This window comes from Ahaetulla prasina, chromosome 1 (assembly GCF_028640845.1).
Source record: "Ahaetulla prasina isolate Xishuangbanna chromosome 1, ASM2864084v1, whole genome shotgun sequence".
Lineage (NCBI taxonomy): Eukaryota > Metazoa > Chordata > Lepidosauria > Squamata > Colubridae > Ahaetulla > Ahaetulla prasina.
In genome coordinates, this window is record NC_080539.1 from 274203997 (window position 1) to 274214335 (window position 10339).

Here is a 10339-nt window from a genome sequence, read left to right on the forward strand (position 1 = left end):
AAATTCAATATTTGCCAGAGCACAGACAATACAGTTTCACTGTTGATAAAGATGAATATGATTACAGAGCTAGGTTTAGATATTCATTTTCCCCTATCAAAGATTAATATGGAATCAGAATTTACACATAATATGTCACTGATGATCCACAGATGTCTGGGTCATACTTTCGACTCTTACTATGTGTTTGCTGTTCTAATGAAAATTGTTAAAAATGGATATAGCACAGTGGTGGGTTTCAAATTTTTTTACTACCAGTTCTGTGAGTGTGACTTGATGGGCGTGGCATGGCTTGGCAGAGGAAGTATACTGTAAAATCTCCATTCCCACCCCACTCCAGGAAAAGAATACTATAAAATTTCCATTCCCTCCCTACTCCAGGGGAAAGTTACTGCAAAATCCCCATTTCCTCCTGATCAGCTGGACTCGGGAGGCAGAGAATAGATGGGGGCGGGGCCAGTCAGAATTTTTACTACCATTTCTCTGAACTACTCAAAATTTCTGCTACCGGTTCTCCAGAACTGGTCAGAACCTGCTGAAACCCACCTCTGATATAGCATTACTTTCAAAGTTCATACACATTAACTATTAGATGTGATAAATAACTAAAGATTTAAAGAAAACTTTCTGCACCACATGAGAAAGTACATCTTCCTTCCTCTGTCCTTACCACTTTCTATAGAGGGACAATTGAGAGCATCCTGTCATATTGCATTACTGCTTCAGGCAGGAAGGCAGTGCAGAGAGTGGTGAGGATGGCAGAAAAGATTATTGGTAGTTCACTTCCTTCTTTCCAGGACATGGCATATAAGCAATGCTTGAGCAGGATCCACAGGATTGTCTGGGATGCTACACATCTTCTTCATGTCCTGTTTTCCTTGTTACCTTCTGGGAGGAGGCTTTGTTCTATATAGCATCAACCTTGTGAACGTATTCAGTAGTGGAAAGAGGAAATGTGTGTGTGTGTGTGTGTGTGTGTGTGTGTGTGTGAGAGAGAGAGAGAGAGAGAGAGAGAGATAATACACACATACCCCTGATAATAAGCCCAATCGGGCTTTTGAGCGCATGGCAATAAGGCCAAGCGCTTATATCAGGGTTCAAAAAAATATAAGACAGGGTCTTATTTTTGGGAAAACATGTGTGTGTGTGTGTGTGTGTGTGTGTGTAGCATATTTGTGTATTGTGTATGTATATAGCATGTGTATATGTGTGTGTGTGGAGGTTCGGACGAGGGCTCTGCATCCGAGGCAGAAAGACAGCCAGGGCCATCTGGGAGTTATGTGCTGCCTCCGGAACCTCCAGAGTCAGACATCAGCAAGGCAGAGGAACAGGAGGAGCCTATTCCCAGTGCACACATGCGCAGAGCTGCCAGAAGGCAAGAACAGTTAAGACAAAAGGGACGACTCAGGAGTAGGGCTTGAAGATTATTGGCCCCTCCCATAAGACATAAAGGAGGAGCAAAGGCACGTGAGCCTTTGCAGGAAGCAGCTTTGTTCGTTCTGGTTGGTTTAAATTCTGAAGCTCCATTTTGACTCTATGCTTCGTGTGGCCTTGCAAAGCTAATTCCCAATTAGGTCTTTGGCATCATGTCAAGGGAGATAAAGGTGGGTGCTTATCAGCCTTATCCTGAAGGACTGTGGCAAACTTCTGTCAGACTCTTTACAAACTATTTGTGACTCATTACAGGCTGTGAATGAACATAATTCACAGCTGTTGAAATTTTAAAAAGAGGTTTTGGGACTAATTATGTGCTTTTTACTGTCTCAGGAAGCCTAGGTCAGAACAGTGTTTGTGTGTGTGTGTGTGTGTGTGTGTGTGTGTGTGTGTGTGTGTGTGTGTGTGTAGCATATTTATGTATGTATATAGCATGTGTATACATTTTCTCTTGAGAGCAGGCAACATAATTTCATTTTTAACGTGGGCCAGTGTGCTCACAGTAAAAAAAAACACAATAAAGTTATTAAATATGTAAAGCGAGGAGTGGGCAAGGATGAGGCAACAGCAACAGAACAACAGACTTTATTAACCAGCACAACAGGTGCTGAACTGTAACAACACTTGCTTCAATAGCCGCGCGGAGAACTAGCTGAGGGAACTCTGACAGCTCTTAAATAGGAGGCTGTCAGGAGGCGGTTCTAAAAGACCCGCCTCGGTTTTCCCGCTCTTTTAGCCGGCTCGAGCTTAAGCCAATCAGCAGCCGTCTGCTGAAGGCAAGGCTCGAGCCGGCGTCGTAAGCCCGAGGACTCTACACCTCCTTCCCCCCAGTTAGCACATGCGTAGTCTGATAAATACGCCGGCCGCCGTCGGCTCCGCCCAGATCTTCTGAGGGCAGGGGCGGCGCCCGGCAGGGAAGGAGTTGCGGAGGCCTTGTCGGGCCTCGCCTGGGGAGCCGCCCTCGTCGCTGACGGAGGACCAGACGCCGCCCTGGATCCCGGTGCCTCCGGTAAGTCCTCCGCCGAGAACGCTCCGGGTTTTGAGGGTTGGAGTCCCTCCAGAACAGGTCGTGGTACAGAAGGGGCCTGGCAGGCGACGGGCTCGGGAAGTGACGAGTCGGAGGCCTGGAAGAAGTTTCTGTAAGCTGCAGGACGTTGGGTTTGTAGTTGTTGCTTTGCGTCTTGGGGTGTTGATGGTTTGTGAAGTTGTTGGTCAGTGTCCTGGAGCGTGGACAGCCGTCTGCGGATTTGATTCACATGTCGCCGCCATTCTCGTCCGTCTTCCAATCGGACCCTGTAAGAACAGGGTCCGGTTAAACTTACTATGCGGCCGGCCACCCACTTGGGAAACGACCCGAAGTTTTGTGCAAATACCGGGTCCCCCACTGCGAAAGATCTTGTGCCCCCCCCCAACTCAGGGCAGCGTTCTGGGCAGTAGGAGGGATGGAGCCTATCCAGATTAGTCCTGATCCGGCGCCCCATTAATAGCTCCGAGGGACTCTGGTTCGTGAGCGGGCAGGGAGAAGCGTGCTGTGCCTGGAGATACAGGCTGATTTTAGAGTGCCAATCCGCAGGTCCTAAACGGCCCAGAGCTTCCTTGGCCGATCGCACGGCCCTCTCTGCCCGGCCATTAGCGGCCGGATGGAAAGGCGCCGTGGGTGCATGGCGAATGCCGTGCCTGGCAAGGAAAGACTGAAAGGATGCCGATGTAAACTGGGGGCCATTGTCCGACACTACGATGTCGGGCAGTCCATGGGTTGCAAAAATCCGCTCCAGTACCCTGATGGTCGCCTCTGCTGTTGTGGATTTCATTTGTGCCAACTCCACCCAGCGGGAGTAGGCATCAACTAACACTAAGAAAGTTTGACCCTGGTATGGTCCGGCGAAATCCAAATGGATTCGGGACCAAGGCGACCTGGGGGTATCCCACTCCCTAACAGGGGCGGCCGCGGGAGCTGGTCTAGAGGACTGGCAGAGCTGGCATTTCCCTATCCACAGCTCTATGTCGCTGTCCAATTTGGGCCACCACACATAGCTGCGGGCCAGGGCCTTCATCCGCACGATGCCTGGATGGGCATTGTGAAGGCTGTTTAAAATTGGCGCCCTAAGCGCCGCGGGTGCCACTACCCGGTTTCCCCACAAGAGGCATCCCTTCAGCGCAGACAACTCATGCTGTCTGCGCTGGAATGGTAGGAACTCCGGGGAAACGGCTGAGGCCGGCCACCCCCTGAGCACCCAGTCCCGGACCTGGGAAAGAATAGGGTCTGCAGAAGTGTCTCTAGCTATGTCAGAGGCCGATATCGGCCCCTGCCACTCATCAATGAGTAGTACCGTGGAAACGGGCGCTGGGTCGACCGCTGCTGCGGGAAGCGGGCAGCGGCTTAGGGCGTCTGCGTGGCCTATTGCTCGGCCCGGACGGTATACCAGCCGGTAATTGTATGCCGCCAAGAACTCGGTCCATCGGGACATGCAGGGCGAAAGAATGGGTGGAGTTTGGCGGTCGCCGGCCAACAAGCCCAAAAGGGGCTTGTGGTCTGTGACCAAAAGGAAAAAACGACCATAGACGTATTCATGGAATCTCTTGATTCCAGCCACAGCCGCCAATGCCTCCTTGCCCAATGGGCTATAATTCCGTTGGGGCGCGAAAAACGCCCTGGAAAAATAGGCATTTGGAGCCTCGGAGCCATTGGGTAGGACGTGGCTCAGAACGGCGCCGATCCCATAGGGAGACGCATCACAGGACAGAGAGAGGCTGCAGTGGGTCGTACTGGACCAACACAGCCAAGATGTGAGCAAGGATTTGACAGCTCGAAGGCTGCTTCGCGTTGCGGTCCCAACGCCATGGGGCTTTGGCATCCAGGAGCCTATGTAATGGCTCCGCCACGGATGCCTTATGGGGCAGGAAAATGGCATAAAATTGAGTAGCCCCAGGAAAGCCTGCAGTTCGGCCCTATTGGCCGGGTTGGGCGTCCCTGATAGCCTCTATTTTCGATGGTGTGGGGTGTATGCCTGGGAGTCCACAAGGAATCCCAGGAATTCCACCTAGGCACCCCAATAAGCATTTTTGACGTTTTAGCTTAAGCCCCGCCTTCCTGATTCTCGACAGGATGGCGCGGAGCTGGTCTAGAGGACTGGCAGAGCTGGCATTTCCCTATCCACAGCTCTATGTCGCTGTCCAATTTGGGCCACCACACATAGCTGCGGGCCAGGGCCTTCATACGTACGATGCCGGGATGGGCATTGTGAAGGCTATTTAAAATTGGTGCCCTAAGCGCCTCAGGCGCCACTACCCTGTTTCCCCACAAGAGGCATCCTTTCAGCGCAGACAGCTCATGCTGAAAAGGCAGGAACTCCAGAGGTACGGCTGAGGCTGGCCACCCCCTGAGTACCCAGTCCAGGACATGGGACAGGGTAGGGTCTGAAGAAGTGTCTCTGGCGATGTCAGAGGCCAATATCGGCCCCTGCTACTCATCAAGGAGCAGCACCGTGGAAACGGGAGCTGGGTCGACCGCTGCTACGGGAAGCGGGCAGCGGCTAAAGGCGTCCGCATGGCCTATTGTCCAGCCCGGACAGTATACAAGTCGGTAATTGTATGCTGCCAAGAACTCGGTCCATCTGGACATGCAGGGCGAAAGAATGGGAGGTGTTTGGTGGTCGCCGGCCAACAAGCCCAAGAGGGGCTTTTGGTCTGTGACCAAAAGGAAGAAACGCCCATAAACATATTCATGGAATCTCTTGATTCCAGCCACAGCCGCCAATGCCTCCTTGTCCAATTGGCTATAATTCCGTTCGGGCGCTGATAACGTCCTGGAATAATAGGCAATTGGAGCCTCGGAGCCATTGGGTAGGACGTGGCTCAGAACGGCGCCGATCCCATAGGGAGACGCATCACAGGACAGAGAGAGAGGCTGCAGTGGGTCGTACTGGACCAACACAGCCGAAGATGTGAGCAAGGATTTGACAGCTCGGAAGGCTGCTTCCGCGTTGCGGTCCCAACGCCATGGGGCTTTGGCATCCAGGAGCCTATGTAATGGCTCCGCTACGGATGCCTTATGGGGCAGGAAAATGGCATAAAAATTGAGTAGCCCCAGGAAAGCCTGCAGTTCGGCCCTATTGGCCGGGGTTGGGGCGTCCCTGATAGCCTCTATTTTCGATGGTGTGGGGTGTATGCCCTGGGAGTCCACAAGGAATCCCAGGAATTCCACCTTAGGCACCCCCAATAAGCATTTTTGACGTTTTAGCTTAAGCCCCGCCTTCCTGATTCTCGACAGGATGGCGCGGAGCTTAATGCACAGGTCGATTTGGTTGGTGGCCGAGACGAGGATGTCGTCAAAGTAAGGGACGACCCCCTCGAGCCCATGGAGCAACCGTTCCATGAGGCTCTGGAACAACCCCGGGGCTATGCAAACGCCGAATTGGAGGCGTTTGCACTTAAAGGCACCCCTGTGAGTGACTATGGTTTGAGCTCTGGCCGTTGCTTCGTCGACCGGCAACTGCTGGTATGCTTGCGCTAAGTCTAGTTTGGCGAAAATGGAACCCTGTCCCAGTGAGTGCAAGAGATGCTGCACCACGGGGACTGGGTACGGGTTTGCTTGTAAAGCCTTGTTAATGGTTCCTTTATAATCGGCACAGATCCGAATGGATCCGTCCCGCTTGATAGGAACAACTATAGGGGTTTCCCAAGGGGAATGATCAACCTGTTCGAGTATTCCCTGAGAAATGAGCCTATCTATCTCCTGATCTACCTTGTCTCGTAATGCAAAAGGCACCCTTCTAGCCTTCAAACGGATGGGGGCAATTTGAGGGTCCAAATTAAAAGAGATGGGCGTCCCCTTATATTCACCCAGTTGGCCATCGAAGACATCAGAAAACTCTTGGAGGACGGCGTCAAAAGGGTCTGCCGATGTCGAATGGGTTCCTAGCACATTGAGGCCGAATGCCTCAAACCAATCCAGCCCAAGAAGGCTGGGCAAACTTCCCTTCACTATAATCAAGGGTAGGCGTCCGGTGAAACGGCCGTGGCTGACGTTAAACAGGTTGCACCCCAGAATAGGAATGGGGTGACCCTGATAGTCCCTCAGTCGAACGGGGCATTGACTGAGGTGATTTTTTGAGAATTTAGGCAGCAGGCGTTTCAGGGTGGTCCAGGAGATTAAGGACTTAGAGGACCCGGTGTCCACTTCCATCTTGCAGGGAGCCCCTTCAAGATTTACTGTGAGGAAAATCTTATTGCTGGGCTTGGTCGTGGAGGCATGATTGATATCATAGCATTCGTCGGTACGATTGAATGCTTTCCGTTGTGGTTTTTTGTTCCTTGCTGGCTCTGTCCAGGTGTCAGCGGCTGGCAAAACGGCCCGGCAGACCTTCGCCAGGTGGCCTCTCTTCCCACATCGCAGGCAATTCGAGGATTTGAATCGACAGGTTGCCCTGTCGTGACTTCCTCCACAGCCCGCGGAGCTTAGTGCACAGGTCGATTTGGTTGGTGGCCGAGACGAGGATGTCGTCAAAGTAAGGGACGACCCCCTCGAGCCCATGGAGCAACCGTTCCATGAGGCTCTGGAACAACCCCGGGGCTATGCAAACGCCGAATTGGAGGCGTTTGCACTTAAAGGCACCCCTGTGAGTGACTATGGTTTGAGCTCTGGCCGTTGCTTCGTCGACCGGCAACTGCTGGTATGCTTGCGCTAAGTCTAGTTTGGCGAAAATGGAACCCTGTCCCAGTGAGTGCAAGAGATGCTGCACCACGGGGACCGGGTACGGGTTTGCTTGTAAAGCCTTGTTAATGGTTCCTTTGTAATCGGCACAGATCCGAATGGATCCGTCCCGCTTGATAGGAACAACTATAGGGGTTTCCCAAGGGGAATGATCAACCTGTTCGAGTATTCCCTGAGAAATGAGCCTATCTATCTCCTGATCTACCTTGTCTCGTAATGCAAAAGGCACCCTTCTAGCCTTCAAACGGATGGGGGCAATTTGAGGGTCCAAATTAAAAGAGATGGGCGTCCCCTTATATTCACCCAGTTGGCCATCGAAGACATCAGAAAACTCTTGGAGGACGTCGTCAAAAGGGTCTGCCGATGTCGAATGGGTTCCTAGCACATTGAGGCCAAATGCCTCAAACTAATCTAGCCCGAGAAGGCTGGGCAGACTTCCTTTCACCACGACCAAGGGAAGGCGCCTGGTGAAACGGCCGTGACTGACGTTAAACAGGTTGCACCCCAGAATAGGAATGGGGTGACCCTGATAGTCCCTCAGTCGAACGGGGCATTGACTGAGGTGATTTTTTGAGAATTTAGGCAGCAGGCGTTTCAGGGTGGTCCAGGAGATTAAGGACTTAGAGGACCCGGTGTCCACTTCCATCTTGCAGGGAGCCCCTTCAAGATTTACTGTGAGGAAAATCTTATTGCTGGGCTTGGTCGTGGAGGCATGATTGATATCATAGCATTCGTCGGTACGATTGAATGCTTTCCGTTGTGGTTTTTTGTTCCTTGCTGGCTCTGTCCAGGTGTCAGCGGCTGGCAAAACGGCCCGGCAGACCTTCGCCAGGTGGCCTCTCTTCCCACATCGCAGGCAATTCGAGGATTTGAATCGACAGGTTGCCCTGTCGTGACTTCCTCCACAGCCCGCGCACCTTAGTGGGAAAGGTCTAGCCGCTTGAGACCGATTCTTTTTTGGCGCGGTTCTGAGGCGACTCACGCTATCGCACTCATCAGATGACCCCGTGCAGTCCGACTCTGCCTGATGAACTGCGGCTTCCCCTGACTGGGTCCCCCTTGGGGTGTGGAAGCTCTGTAATTCGTTAGCTGATTTCTCAGACATTTCGGACACCTGGGCTTCATCTATGGCAACGGCTAATGACAGTTCTTTGCGCGCCAATAGTCGCCGTTGGAGTTTCAAGTCGCGCACCCCGTTGACCAGCTGTTCTGCCAGGGCATCGTCCAGGTCATGGAAGTCGCATTGTGATGCCTCTGACCTGAGGGCCGCTACATAGTCTGACACAGATTCCCCATCTTTTTGAAACCGCCGGCGAAAAGCATGTCTCCGGGCAATTCTTGACGGAGCAGGGCATAATGATTTTTAATTTGTCCAGTATTACCCCCATGAGACATCGCGTAACATCTGTGGCGCTGCTAGTGCTTTAGCTGTCTTGAACATTTCTCGCCACACAGGCTGAGGAAATAACCTTCTTTCGCAGGTCAGACATTTCCGTGCATTCGTTGGATTGTAAAAAACACTCAAAGCGCTCAATAAAAATGTCCCAAGTTTCCGCCGCAGGCTCAAACGGGCCGAAGGAAGGCTGGTTAGCCATCCTTAATCGAGCGATTAAATTAGCCTGTGTAATGAGTTCTTCACTGTTGTCAAGCCTCTAACATCCCACCTTCGTCGCCAGTATTAAATATGTAAAGCGAGGAGTGGGCAAGGATGAGGCAACAGCAACAGAACAACAGACTTTATTAACCAGCACAACAGGTGCTGAACTGTAACAACACTTACTTCAACAGCCGCGCGGAGAACTGGCTGAGAGAACTCTGACAGCTCTTAAATAGGAGGCTGTCAGGAGGCGGTTCTAAAAAGACGCGCCTCGGTTTTCCCGCTCTTTTAGCCGGCTCGAGCTTAAGCCAATCAGCAGCCGTCTGCTGAAGGCAAGGCTCGAGCCGGCGTCGTAAGCCCGAGGACTCTACAAAAGTTATCTTATCTTATCTTCAATTGTGTGTTCAGTGTTAGGGCCCTATTTGCAAAAAGAGCTAAAGGCCAAGTATACTTATACCTTTTCAAGCATTTTATCATCTTTTTTCTCTGCTTTATATTTTTTTTTATTTTGGTCCATTTTATAATATTTTCCACCCATAACTTAATATATATTTTTATATGTAGTATTGAGGGTATTTTTATTTATATATATTATTTATTTGTATTCCACCTTTACTATTTTTCAAATAACTCAAGGCAGCGAACATATCCAAGGCACCTTCCTCTTCCTATTTTCCCCACAACTCTCTGTGAGATGGTTTGGCTGAGAGAGAATGGTTGTGTCCTTTTATTGTGAGGAAGAAGGGATAGAAAAAGACCACGTTGCTCTATCAGCATTTACTAATAAATTAGATGTGATGTACCCATGTTTTGGATGAAAATCCAATTGTATTTTTCATGAATAGAACATAGCCACTCCAGTTTTTCAATAAATTCCTTTTTTTGAGACAGAGCACAAAAATAACTCCACTTACCAGGAGTATAATTTTCCAGATAGCACATCAAATGTTGAAAATAACATCTGTGTTTCAATACACCCACTCCATTGTGTTTCTCAATGTGTATGTGTGTAATACAATTTCAAGTATCACTTGATCCAATAAAAGGAATTATCTCAACTGCCATGTTTAATCCTTTCTATGTAGCTTTGATGCCATCTAGTGGATAACAAAATATTTAACAGGATACGGGAAAAGCCAAAGACACATTAATTAGTCTAGAAGAAAATATCAACTTTCAAAAACTGTTTAAAAGCAGTCACTTTTCTGTGTATTTCAACTTGGAGATATTTTAGCTATAATACATTAAAATTCATTAGATCCTCTCCCAAGCTAACCCAAGAGCAAGCTACATATGAAATCTAAGCTATCTGTAAGAATTGTGGGATGAGCCATATTTGAAACTATCAGTTTAAGTCAAACTCAAGGCCTGGGGGCTGGATTTGGCCTGTGGGGTGCTTAGATCTGGCCCGTAGGGCCACCCTAGAAACAGCAAAGGACCAGCCCACAGTGTTTCTGCCAGTGAAAACAGAGCTTGGGAGGTCCTCCCAGGCTCCATTTTTGGCTGCGATGGCCTCCTGCTGCTTTCTGCCAGGGAAAATGGAGTTTGGGAGGCCGCCCCCCCCCAAACTCCATTTTCACTGGGAAAGGGCGGCA